Here is a 13,189-nt window from a genome sequence, read left to right on the forward strand (position 1 = left end):
GTAATTAAAGGCCTAAAAGTGTTTTCGACCTTCACCGAGTAGTCTAACATCTATAGAGAGTGGATAATGCGTTGTACTGGAAATAAAAAAAAAAAAAAGGCATGTCTCACTGAAAGAATCAGGTAAGAACACTATGCTTGTAAGACACAAGACAGTTCACCGTTTTCCAGTTATATTGATGTCTTGATGTCAACTTGTAGATTAATTACAGACTGCCATCAGATAGTTGGATTATAACTGAATGTTTTTACAAACACGTCTAATACCTATGTAAACAATCAAGACAATACATATAAAATACTGATTTCATTACCGCCTAACAAATATCCTCATTGTATTTAGCTCCTGAGACTGGAGAATGCATTGACACTGCAGTCTTCGTTTTATATGAATCCACCAACTTCCAAATGACACCAGAGCGCCCATTCATGTGCAAACATCACGCCAGCAAACAGATCGAGCTTTTCTGCAAAGACTGCAAGATGGCCATATGCACGATATGCTGCAGTATAAACCGCAGGAAGTGTAATGACGCTGATACCATCGATAACATGACCTCTCAAGTCAAAACACAGCTGACAAATCGGACCCAGGAAATAAATATCAGAATCAGCACCATTAAACATCGCCTTTCTGCAAAGAAACATCATGGTGACGACTTCAGAAACACGATAGAAGAAGTTAAAAGTCAAATCAGAAATACACGAGCAAAGGTGGTAGAGTTAATTATGAAGAAGGACAAACAACTTTTACACGATCTTGATCAATCTTGTACTGAATACNAGCTGTCACTTTAGAGCAAATGATATAAAGTCCAAGGAGATCGAGATTCAGATGCAGCAGGTTCAAGCTGAAACCATACAAAATATAACCTTATTAAAATACCCTTATGTCCAAAACGACGCTTTATACAATACAAATTCACTTATTATCTTAATATTCCAGTAGTAGAGGTAATGATTGTCCTGGACCAAGTCCAACAAAAGCCTCTGCAAAGCCTTATTCCCCAAATAAGGCTTTGGTCGGACCCTTAGCTCTTGCTATCATTACCCCTACTATGAAAAATTAGTAAAATGTCCCCCGGCAGCCACAATTCCCCAAGGGAGAAATAGAAATGTATTGCGCTTCCTCCCAAGGGGAATTGTGTCTCTCACCGTGAGAGAACCTCACATCACACAAAGTTGTGACGGCGGGATACGAACCCCACATGTACAGCTTGCGCAGACTATACATAATGGGGTCGCACCACTCAACCGACTGAGCTACCGCGGACTTAGCTGAAGTAGGTCAGTTTAACGGGTATTGTATCACACACACCCACGCATCACGTGCTGTTGACAGGATCAATAGTCCTCTGTCTGGCCCATCAAGTAGTACAAGGTAGGTTCGTCTGATTTTATTTTCATTTTATCTATGTTGTATAGCTCCACGTGCCGCTATGTCACGTTGACATCGATGAAACAGTTTAATGTGAATCGCCTATGATCTCTTTGGTGTTCGTAATGAAGGCTTGCTGGGCTTTTTTCACCCCTTGTTCTATGTACTTTTTTTTCTCATCCTCGCTTATAGCAGACTTACGAGACTTGGATCGAATCTCTTGTTTCATTTTGTCATATTTTGTGAGTTCAGAGAGGATTGAACGAAACTCCTCCTCCGAGATCTTACTGTCCGTGAGTGCGGTGGAAATACGCTCACTTATGGTGTTAAGCTTTGCTTCAGCTAGAACCCTGATCTCATCATGCTTCAATGCTTTACGATGCAGTCTGCGGGATACAAGCTTAAGCACCACCCCAACACCCCTGTCACCCCAGCTGTTATTTCGAGCCCCATCACTATAGGTGCTGCCACGATGGTAGCTAACAACCCAACACCTGCCACCCCTAGTCCCATGCCGGTTGTCATAAGGGTGGTATCAACACCGTCCACGGCATTGAAAGCTCTATGCTACTTCTTATATAGTGCTTTCCGCGTGTCGCTGTCTTGTTCTTGTTGACGTTTTACATCGCATAACTGTCTCAAGCGGAACCCGTCTACGGTTTCCAGGGTCTTCGCTACTTCATCTATGCCTGGGTACAGCCCCATCCTATAATATATATTACAAAATATTTTTTAATTGGGTATCAGTTAATAGTTGATCAACGTACTTAAAGTTTATAAGGCCTACGTTCCCAGGTAGGTAGATAGTGGAAAGATCAATAGGTAACCTTTGGGTATGTACATTAAAGATACAGAAACTTGAGCCCTGTCGGGATCTTATTAAGGGGGGCAGCAACCCCTCACCATCCTGACGTATAACGATACTACAATGGTGGTCTTCATAACCAACAGATAGTCTTATTTCCACCCCAGATAAAAGGTCCCATGTGAACCCATTGATGTTTTTTAAAAAGAGTATTATGATTAATGTGGAGTCTGGAGGCATAAACCTAGAAAATGGTGGTAGGTCAGAGTATATCTCAAATGATAACTGTGCATTCCCGGGTGCATCTAACATGTAACCAGGGTGATTTGGGATTTGGGAAATTCTAATTTTTTTAGGGCCGTTGGATTTAAACCCCCCGAGCAAGATACCGCTGTTCTTAATTTCAGCGATATCCCTACCATTACGAAAAGAGACGTAAGGTGTGGTGAGGGTTATGTTGAGCAACCATTTGGACTCTATAAAGTGGTCGTGCAGACTTCTAATAAAGTTGTCTGGCAGGCGCCTCCGCACATACACACCACCTATTAAGTGTAGGATGTAAAAGGTGTCTTCCCTACCAGGCTGACCGAATCCCTCTAAGTCCATGAGTGTGAGTTTGGGTAGATGATCAACCATTGCCGCCCGCATATACACGTTGTCTTTCAAGTGTAGGATGTATGAGCCACCTTCCTCACCAGGTTGATCGAATCCCTCCGTGTCCCCTAAGTCGTTAAGAGTAGTGTTGGGGCGAAGCCAAGACATTGCTATAATACTATTATGATCTAGTTTCCAACTAGTGTTCTGGTACTAGTTCAGGGATATAGCTCAACCCTACAATATATTTTAATTGGGTTGTATTTAACCTTCGATTAATGTACTTAAAGCCGATAATACTTAGATTAACGTGCGTGTAAAAAAGCGGGGTCTTAGCTCTACGTCCATTAAAGAGACGAACCCCCTCAAGGGTTGGTACAGGGTCGTTTCCCGATACCTTAATAATACAACAACGTTGGTTATTACACCTGGCTTCCCAACCTATCACCATATCATCTATAATGCTAATATAACTTCTAGTCAAACTTATATCTCCGAGATAGACGTCTATGAGGAATGTGAAGTTTTCCGCGACATTTCTAAAGACCTCTTGGTCTTCGAGTAATTTGATCTCTGTCTTCACCTTCCCACTGGAAGCTAACATGTTACCCGAGTGGTCTGGTATTGGTATGACTTGTACACTAGATTCCGGAACGAACGATCCTATAATCATACCGTTGTTCCTAATCTCGGAGATAGTATTATTTTGTTTCAAGGAGATATAAGGTGCGGTGAGGGTTAAGTTGACTAACCATTCAGGCTCTTTAAAATCTGATAACGACACCCGCCTATACACGTTGTCTTTCAAGTGCAGGATGTATAAGGTGCCTTCCTCACCAGGTTGATCGAATCCCTCCGTGTCCCCTAGATCGTTGGGGTGAAAGTGTAGTGTTGGGGTGAAGCCAAGACATTGCTATAATACTATTACGATATAATTTCCAACTGGTTTTCTGATAATAGTTCAGGGGTGCACTTCACCCCCATGAAGTGTATGTTGTCGGGTAGGAAGATCTTGGTTAGTGATATAGTGTCTTCCACGACCACGGTGACACCCTGCAGACTGGTTTTGGAGTCGACACCCACCCCATGCGTAAACGTTGCAAACGTTATACTGGTGTTGTTTCCCCACCGGAGTTTGACCCCCTTCACGATCTCTACATCATCCGCGATGGTTCCCCTAGGTAGACTTGGATGATCAGTGTTGAGTTCGCCGGTAGACTCTCAGGATCTTGACCCGCCTTCGAATTCAGACACCAACTGCAATACCACGTTTTGCATGCCCGCTTTACTCGATAGCATGTGGGCTGCCATACTGGCGAGTGGGCTGATGACTACGCTTCGTCTCTGAGTCGGGGACGTAAGCCACGAGCAGGGTTCCGTTGTTTCACGACTTTATTTAGGTGGTTGTCTTTGTTATCCGTGAACACGTGGGGGAGCCGAGCCTAATATTGAGAAACCAGTCGGCTTTATCGGGTAATAACACCCACTTGTCTTCATCGGTGAAGAAGGCGGTATATGGTTTGTTTCGGGCGACGGTAGTGCTCTCAACATCGGTTAAGTCGAACAGTTTGCCCCCGAACGATGGGTATATTATCCAGTTATCATCACCGGTGTTGACTAGGGTGTACTTAGTGTTGACTACCGCTCTTGTGGTATCTACTATATCACTTAGGTTGCTAGTACCATTGGAGGGACTTCAACGCGTTTGTAAATGCTGTTTTTAAGTTGCAAGGCATACAATTTACCATCTACTCCGGGGTCGTCGAATCCGCGTGTGTCCCCGAGGTCGGAGATCCCCACATTGATGCATTTTTTCAACTTCATTCCGGGACCTTGTGCGCTGGTCATTTTATGTGCAGCGTTATGCTGAGGTATCCTATATTCACGAGATTATGATTTATATCTAACACCGATATTATCAGCTCAGGGATGTTGCCCTGGGTTAACCTCTTATACTGCCGCGGTGAAAACGACTCGGTTCTGCCGTCGTTGTATTTCTCCGTTTTCACCGGATGCGGCTCTCAGTATAGTGGAAGGGTGACCCCCTTGAATGTTGTCCGTTGTGCTAACCTGGCTGAGATGAATGCACAGCTCGGTACGGTACTAGGTCGGGTAACTTCGTGCCTGTGGCGGTAGTCGTTGGTTTTATCTCGTCAGGCTGATATACCGAGTGTCCTAGCCAATGGTCGACCGAGCCTCAAGGAGTTTCTTCCGTTGTTGATTAACACCACTGTACCGTTTGAGTCGTTCATCTTGAGTTCGCTCCAGGGGTTTGAAGACCTCGTCGCTTAGAAACTGCAGCTGTAGTAACCGTCAATTATCTTGTTGCTAAGCGCCACCCTCTGAACAGTTTATTGTTGCTAGCGTTGATGTTAGTCCATCGTGGTAGGTAGGTGATATCGCACAGTCGCGACTTGAGTTGACCCGGCGTGTTATCGATCGCGTGTCGTCAGCTGAACGGCCTCGCCGCTCGTTATTCCTGGAAGTGTTATGTACATGTTAGAGTATATATGCTCATTATATAATAGTTTTAAAATGTACAAGCCGGGAGTGTTTTATCCTAAACAGGACGTAGATTTCCCCCACATGAAGATCGTGGTTGCTCCTGGGTTGTATTTCAACACCCAGTTCATAGATGTGTTCCACAAGTATAAATTTTCGGTGACTAGCGCTAAAGGTAGTTCGCGCTTGGTTCAACAACCGATGCAGTTCTGGCAGAATCAACTCAACTTCGCCGTGTGGTGTGCTACAGCGGGGTGTGGTGTGACATTAACCGACACTTTCGGTGGACCTCTGAGTCAGTCTGTGTTCACGTTTCACGTGTACTACCAGGTCAGCCGGCGTATCCTCAAAGAGATCAGTGCCCGCTCCCACAGGAAAAGGCGTGGAATGCAGTAAACAACCAGTACGATAGACGGGCCTACGAACGTATTTGCAACGAATTCGAACTAAACACGAAGACGGATTGGCGTTTGCGGGACCGAACCACGGGTTGGGTATCCCCATCGTTCACAACATGCCCCTCGTGGAAGCCAGCGAGAAGTTGAAAGAATGGGGATACAAGTCGTATCATCACCTCACAACCAACAGGTGGGATGACCGTTACATGGCATTCGACGACAGTAAGGATTACACCGAGTCTGGAGGTTTCGAGCAGGGGGCAGCGGATGACTGGAAAAGTTCATGCTGGACACATCGAAGGGTTTACTTCGTGCGGGGTAATCAGGTTAAACGACTCGATTCGAACGTACGTGTGGGCGCTGTTGGGTGCGCAGACGCAAACGCGTTCAATATCCTAGGCAAAGGGGACTGCTACGGCGGCTCAGAAACAGTTCGTTGTCAGCGTTGAGGATGCTATCAATGCTCCAGTTGATCTCCCGAGTGCCATCAAACGCTACCAAAGGCGTGTTGGAATCGCCAGGTCGAAAGTCGACTACGTGTTCGACGTGGGGACTGTACATGGCTCCGAGCGATATGCAACTGAGAGTAAAAAAAGTGGTGGGCTACAACAACGAAATAGTCATAGCCACGCGGCGGGTCAAAGTTGGGCGTCAACCTCGATGTCAACGTCCCCACGTCCACCACCCGACCGGTGAAACGGGTATAGTGGCGCCACCCCGGAGCCTAGGGTTCAACCAACACCCCTGTGGGGTCACCCCACAATCCAATCAACAGCACATCGATCGTAAAACAGCCCTGGTGGTTGGTGGGGTAGCTGTCGACTTATTTGGTTAAAATTCGCCCAGCAGCTTCACGTACACCAAACCCACCACGGCGACTATGGCTGCCCACAGGTTTTGACTAAGCCGCGTGGCAGTTTTAGCCAAGGCTCAGCAACCGCGAGGCGATGCTACCCAGGATGCCGGGCAGGGCCCGGACCTTACCAGCCAGTTTGTAGGGCTTCCCCGAGTTTTTCCCAGTCTTTGACACCCCACCACGGTGGTGTTGGCGTGGGTGTACCACTGCCGGCGAAGCGTCAGTGACACCACCTGGGTTGATATGATGAAGCCCAATGCAGTCAGAATGCTGGCGATGGTGATCCCTTGCTCGGAACAGGGGTCGGAACAGGATTCTGAATCCTGTCAGCTAGCTGTGGTGTCTTGGTGGAGGACTCGATCGATGGTTTCGGTTTTTACTCTCCTTGACCTGGGATGAAGTTTAGGTGGTTTTATTTTTCTCGCTCGGAAGGAGGATACTGTCCGATGTTTCTTTAAGCAGCGGGTCTTGGCCCTTTCCTCTTCGCCAAATTCTCGGTAATATTCTCGCCCCCACGGCTCTAGGGCGACGTAATTTCTATCCTCTTTTAAAGGCGCTTCAATGCATCGTAAAACCGTTGACTATAAACCTGCTTCCCGAGTTTGTTGCCTTGCGAGGAATGTCGGCGGGTTTCATCATCTCGAAGGTTCATCCTGGGTATCATCCACATATCCTCCATAGGTATTTCTTCATGACCGCCTTCAGCCATTATTTAGTATTAAAACTTATATATTTCATTTATATAACAATGTATGGTAGAAAACTAGATCCTTTCAGAAGATCGAGAGAGCCCTAGGTGTCAAAGCCGTCGTCCAGTCGGTGACCATCACCAACAACCCCAGCAAGATAGACCAGAATCAAGCGCTGCTGGTTAGATTTCCAAACCTTAGCGCGAATGACCTCATTGTACCAGGCACTGTTAGACTGGCGTTCAACCTCACGTTGACCTCCGACAGCGACAAACGTGAGCTAGTGCGGGGCGTGGGTCGAGCCATCATCAAGAAAACCACCATCAAGATCACCGGTAGCGAGGTGCTGAGTATCGGCGACAGCGATGTGTTTCACTGCTACAGGGACCTCTGGAAGCGAGGAGGAAACGGCGTCAATGGCGTGTACCAGGGCATCAACAAATCGACCAGGTCGGCGCATTGGGTATGCCTTCCGGCAGACCAGTTATCTAAGATCGCGGACGGTGAAAAGGCCATCGCTCAAGCGTCACGGGGAACAGGTTCTGCGTGCCGCTCGACTTCGAGTTGCTCACGGAACAGCTCCGTTTTACCAGGCAGCTGGGTGATAGGCTTGAATACGAGCTAGCGTTTAGCGACTACAGCAAAGTAGTGCGTCGCGAGCGGCGATGAGGCTAGTTATACCATAGACAACATCTCTCTGGAGTTCGACATGGTCACTAACCGGAGCTGGCCAGGCAGGTGCGAAAGCCGGTACTTTCGAGGGGAATGTGGCCATCCAATACGATGTCGCATACTGAGGCATAGATCCATCGTGCGGGATAAGAGCGACACTGTGTGGAATATCAACCTGAAGCGTGCGGGCGATCGATGAAAGGCATCCTGGTCGTCCCGTGGAGGATTACGAGCCGTTCGGAGGGACAGCGAAGTTTTCAACCCGAGATTGAAAAGGTGGAAGTGACCATAGAGGGGTGCCCAACCAGCTGTTCAGTCATGGTATGAGGGCATACCAGCAGTGGGATGAGATAAAAAGCTGCCGAGCAAACATCCATACATAACCAAAGACCTGGACCTATCCTCCGTGCAAATCGGTGAATACCTTAACCAACAAGTGCAGCTGTGGTTGGACATGCGATCCGCGGATGGCGATAAACTGCGGTAGCGGGCGCCGTATAGACAACGGTAGGGGGGATACTATCCAGATTACCAAGAAGGCTCAACCGCTGGCAAGTTGAAATTATATCTATGCGTTATTATGGATGGCAACTTAATATAGACAATGGGAGATTCGTGCAAGCCATCTACTGATGGCGGCCCATCATCGGTAGGCAGTTGCCTACTGATTTGCCTACCGGCGGCATTGGACCCGACCCACACTGCGCCATAGTGTGCGCGGGCAGACTGGCTGTGGGAAGACCGTTTCGTGTTGGATATGTTGGAGGGTACTACAGGGATGTGTTCGACCACATCGTTATCATGTGCCCTACTCTGGGTATGAATAAAACGTACACGGAAAGACCTTGGGTGATGACGGACCCGGACGTTACACAGAGTCGACCGGGCCCACGTCTGCAGGACTGGTTGAAAGCTTACCATATGAAATTTAAAGGAAGTCGACGTTGTTTATACTGGATGACTGCAGCGCTAATCGCGAGATAACAAAAAGAGAGACATGCTATCGTACCTGGCCTTCTCCGGCCGACCGCAAATCACAGCGTCTGGGTGCTAACGCAGAAGTTCAACTTCGGTGTTGAAAGACCTCAGGGAGCAGGCGATGGGTGGCCTTATTTCACTGCAAAGGACGGGGATTCGTTAGAGGAGTGTTTGAGAGAGAACGATGTGATGAGCAAATTAGAACGGGAGCGGGTGAAGAAACAGCTTCGCTGAAACTAAACGCTAAGCTTCGTGCTCAAGACCGACCAACCCGTGTTTTATAGGGTGTTTTGCTAAGCAATGCTAAGCAAATGCTAAGCAAAGCTAAGCAATGCTTAGTATAAATACTTAGCATTTAGTTATAGCTATGGCATTTTGAAGTGTTTGTTAAGTGTTCAACTTAACCTTTATTTCTCTGTGTTTCGCTTATATGCATTATATTATATAGTTAAAACTAAAACTTACTTATCACATTATAAGATGGAGTGTGAGGTGCTTGAACAATTGTTGGTACCCCAATCACCACAGGTGGACGATGATAAGCGAGAGAAACTGGTGGCGTTGGCTGTTGGTGGCAAAAGCCAAACATTACTTTAGAGGGAAGTACACTCCAGATAAAATTCACAAAATGTCAGCCGAAGAAATCGATAAACTGTACGCTAAATACGAGGAGGCTAGACTAGGTGCAGAAATGACAAAGACAATAGGATCGGCTATGACTCAGATATACACTGGTATTGCGTCATACTTCCTTCCCATCCCCAGACGCCGACTTTACTTGTGGGAAGACCTCGAGAAAGACCCTTTTATCGAACAGGCCTTGAGCTCTATTAGCTGCGATCTGTACCACAAATACGGTATGTTGTTAGCCCGGTGGACGGTGGCGATTATCACGGCAAAGCATTGTCAATTTGAGAGGAAAAATAATAATAATAGTATAGATGGATGCTGCACAGACCCAGACCCCTTCAGAGGAGGCGGTGGAAACCTCGGGAGGTGAACCCTCCCGAGGACCCCACCCAACAACTGGAGGGAACACCCCAGGGGAGGTGAACCCTCCCACAGTAACCAGGCAGAAGAATCCTAAGAGAGTAGCTGCCGGTAAAAACGGTGGTGTAACCAACATAAAATTATCAAGGTGACCCACCCGTCTCGATTATTGTTGGCTGTATCGCAGCTGCTGCCGTGGCTATCTCATGGTTATATACCGCGACACAGGAATCCCAAGAGATTCCGGGAGGAAACCCCCCGCAATTAAAGGTCAACCCGCATATCATGCAATAAAATATATATTTTTATATCATATACATAATGTCTGAGGGGAAAACGTTCGTCAACGACGCATACCACGCCACCGTGGGTCGCCAGTCTAGCCGTGAAAATGCCTTCGGTTGACCAAAATGGTGCTTAAACAACCGACTATCAAGCTAGATTTCAACCTGCAGGATATGGGTATGCTAATAATGAACCTTGGTATGGCGATGGCTACAAAGACATCCTAGTAAAACAAGGGATAATACCTGAAGATATTATGAAATAAATATGGGATGGCCACGATAGCTATGATGGTCGGGTGGTGCGTTAGTAAATGCCCTAGCATTTTCCGGGAGTAATTTCCTCTTCTGAAACTCACGAGAGTCACCGCGACTGAAATACAGGCAGAGAGAAAGCGGCGACCTCGCTATTGAAAAATTACAGACAGCACAATCCGAGTGCGCTAAAAAACGCCTCCAGAGGATCGATTACATTAACGAACAACTCAGGCGTGAAGAAAACCATGCCGTTCAAACATTCCACGATGTCGGTGACGCGGCGAGAGAATACTTCTTATTAACTGGTAAGCGATTGGAACCACTCAATAAACCCACACTCGCTCAGTACTACACACCATCCAAGGGACAAATGGACGTGAACTGGTCTTCATAAGCGCTGGGTATAGCAGCGACTGCGTTGGTTGCAAAACAATTAGACTAAAGTACTCATATAAGTATGCTAAACATGAGACCTGCTCCATACCGATGCGAATACATACTTATGGGAAGAGCGAACCCTGTGGTAAGAAATGTAGGACAGAGGGGTACTGTTGTTTCCACATGGGAAGCCCCTAACTACTGCGTGTTCTGTGTGTGTGGTATAGGAGTTAAAGGGCACTACTGTCTATGTAAAGCTCACGAGGTGAGCGTAGTCGAACATCACCTCATCACGAGAATAAAAGGCCTACATAAAAAGAGCGTGGCTGACTTCTCAAGATAGCAGTGTAAGGCTGGAGGAGTTACCTCCCAGCGATAGTGACCCAATTAGAGATTATACACACCTACATTATAGCTATGTTTGTGGGAACTGAGCCAGATCATCGAATCTCTGGTTAAAACATACTCAAAGATGAATTGAACTTATTAGGGCGCTTCAGATTTCAGGTCATATTGGGAGTGGTATGGATTAAAGGGTGTTAAGTATACTCATCCCTTCACATGTGAGGGGGCGATCGCGACTCAACACCAGATAAATTGTTTTACAAAGTATCACGCACAACTTCAAGGAATACTATATCAACAGTGTAAGTACTGGATTGAAGCAGGCCCATCTAGTGACCTCACTATGATTTTTATCAATTGGAGGAGTTACCTCCCTTTACTGTGGTCCAATTAGACATTAATCTCTCTTAGATGTAATGCATGCCAATTATGACTACTATCATTGAGCTTAAGCAAATGCAGCCAGAGAGAGGTGTGATGGGGTATTCTAGAATCTGGAAGCCAGCCTTGTTGAGATTACTAGGTTTAGAAGCCCCTCCGCGGTAAAACAATTAAAAGCTCAAGCAAAACAGCTTGGGCTCAAGGGTTATTCAAACCTGGGGAGAGCGGGTTAATTAAGCATTGTTATCACATGCCCCGTAGCAAATCCACTGTAAAACAATTAAAACCGAGGTTGAGTGATTTGGGGTTAGTGGGGTGTTAATTTATGCAAGTAAACCACAGCTTGTAAGAACTGTTACGGCAGAATAGAGCTATTGACCTACAGTTCGTAGCACTGAGCTGAAGCTGCAGAGTAATTATTTAAGAGGCTGGCGCATGCATGTTGATAGGAACATAGACATTACAGATATCAAGCCTCTGATAGCTGATAAAATAAACCAGGAACTAAGCGATCTTGGAAAGTATCAAGTTTCAGATCACAGTTAAAATGCCGCTTCGATAAGCAAGTTGGGGAGGGGTCACTGAGTACGTTCAGCCTTACTTCAGAGGTAGGCAAAGAGGTTGTCACGCATACAGAGACCATAGACGCATCAATCGATACCAGTTTTCAGCGAATCACGAGAATACCTAGAACGCTACACACACTTGGGGTCGGGTGGGCTGTAGATAAAATCGATAATGTCTATCTAGACATAGCTAACTACGATGCCGTTCAGAGGCGGGTCATACCTAGACTTGCCCCCTACTATAGGAAAAAACATGCCATAGTAAGCGTTAAGAATAGAGGCGATTGTCTGAGGGTTGCTACCAGGTCAGCCTTGTTTCCAGCTGACACTCATTCAGACAGGCTTTCTAGCTATCCCCAAGATGATGGGCTCAACTGGGATGGTATAGATGAACCAACCCCATATCCCAGATCACTAAAAAGTAGAAAAACAGAATAATCTAGCTATAAAATGTCTTTGGGCACGAAGGTAACACAACAATAGTACACAGGGTCAGTCCAGTGTTGGGGGTCCAAGTTATCAATATATTCATGATCCAACGAGGTGAAAAGTATCACTACGTGGATAAAACATCTCAGCCGGTTGTTGCACGACCAGTGAGCTTACGTTGGGAAAAACGCTTTTTTGTCGCGATGCCTACACGGTTTCAGCCGAGCTGATTTATTAGAATCCCACCGGAGAATTGCCAAGGTGTGGGGCAGACGGCCATACGCGTTGACATACCCTAAGGAAGGTGACAATATCCTAAATTCGACAACCACAAGAACCAAATGTCTGTGCCTTATATAATATCTGCGCTGACTTTGAAGCCTTGGTCAAACCTGTTGAGGCTTGCGCCCGGCGAGCTCCACAGGCGTGGTTGTTGGGGTACTAACCACCTCAAAACACAGGAGCATGAAGCCTGTGGGTTTGGATACGTTGTCGTCCGTTGTGACGGGAACGAAAGCTCCGGTAGTGTATAGGGGTCTGGCCCAGCGTGAAAGGTTTCTAAAAGTGTTTGCAGGAGGAAGAAAAAATTATTAGGAGCTACTGTATAGAGTCGCTCCCATGCCATATGACCCAAGCCGACAGGCTAGCTCACGCCTGTAGCACTAATTGTCGCGTGTGTGACTCACC

Source organism: Haliotis rubra, unplaced genomic scaffold (assembly GCF_003918875.1).
Source record: "Haliotis rubra isolate DU_JTF1 unplaced genomic scaffold, ASM391887v1 Scf978, whole genome shotgun sequence".
In the NCBI taxonomy this organism is placed as follows: Eukaryota; Metazoa; Mollusca; class Gastropoda; order Lepetellida; family Haliotidae; genus Haliotis; species Haliotis rubra.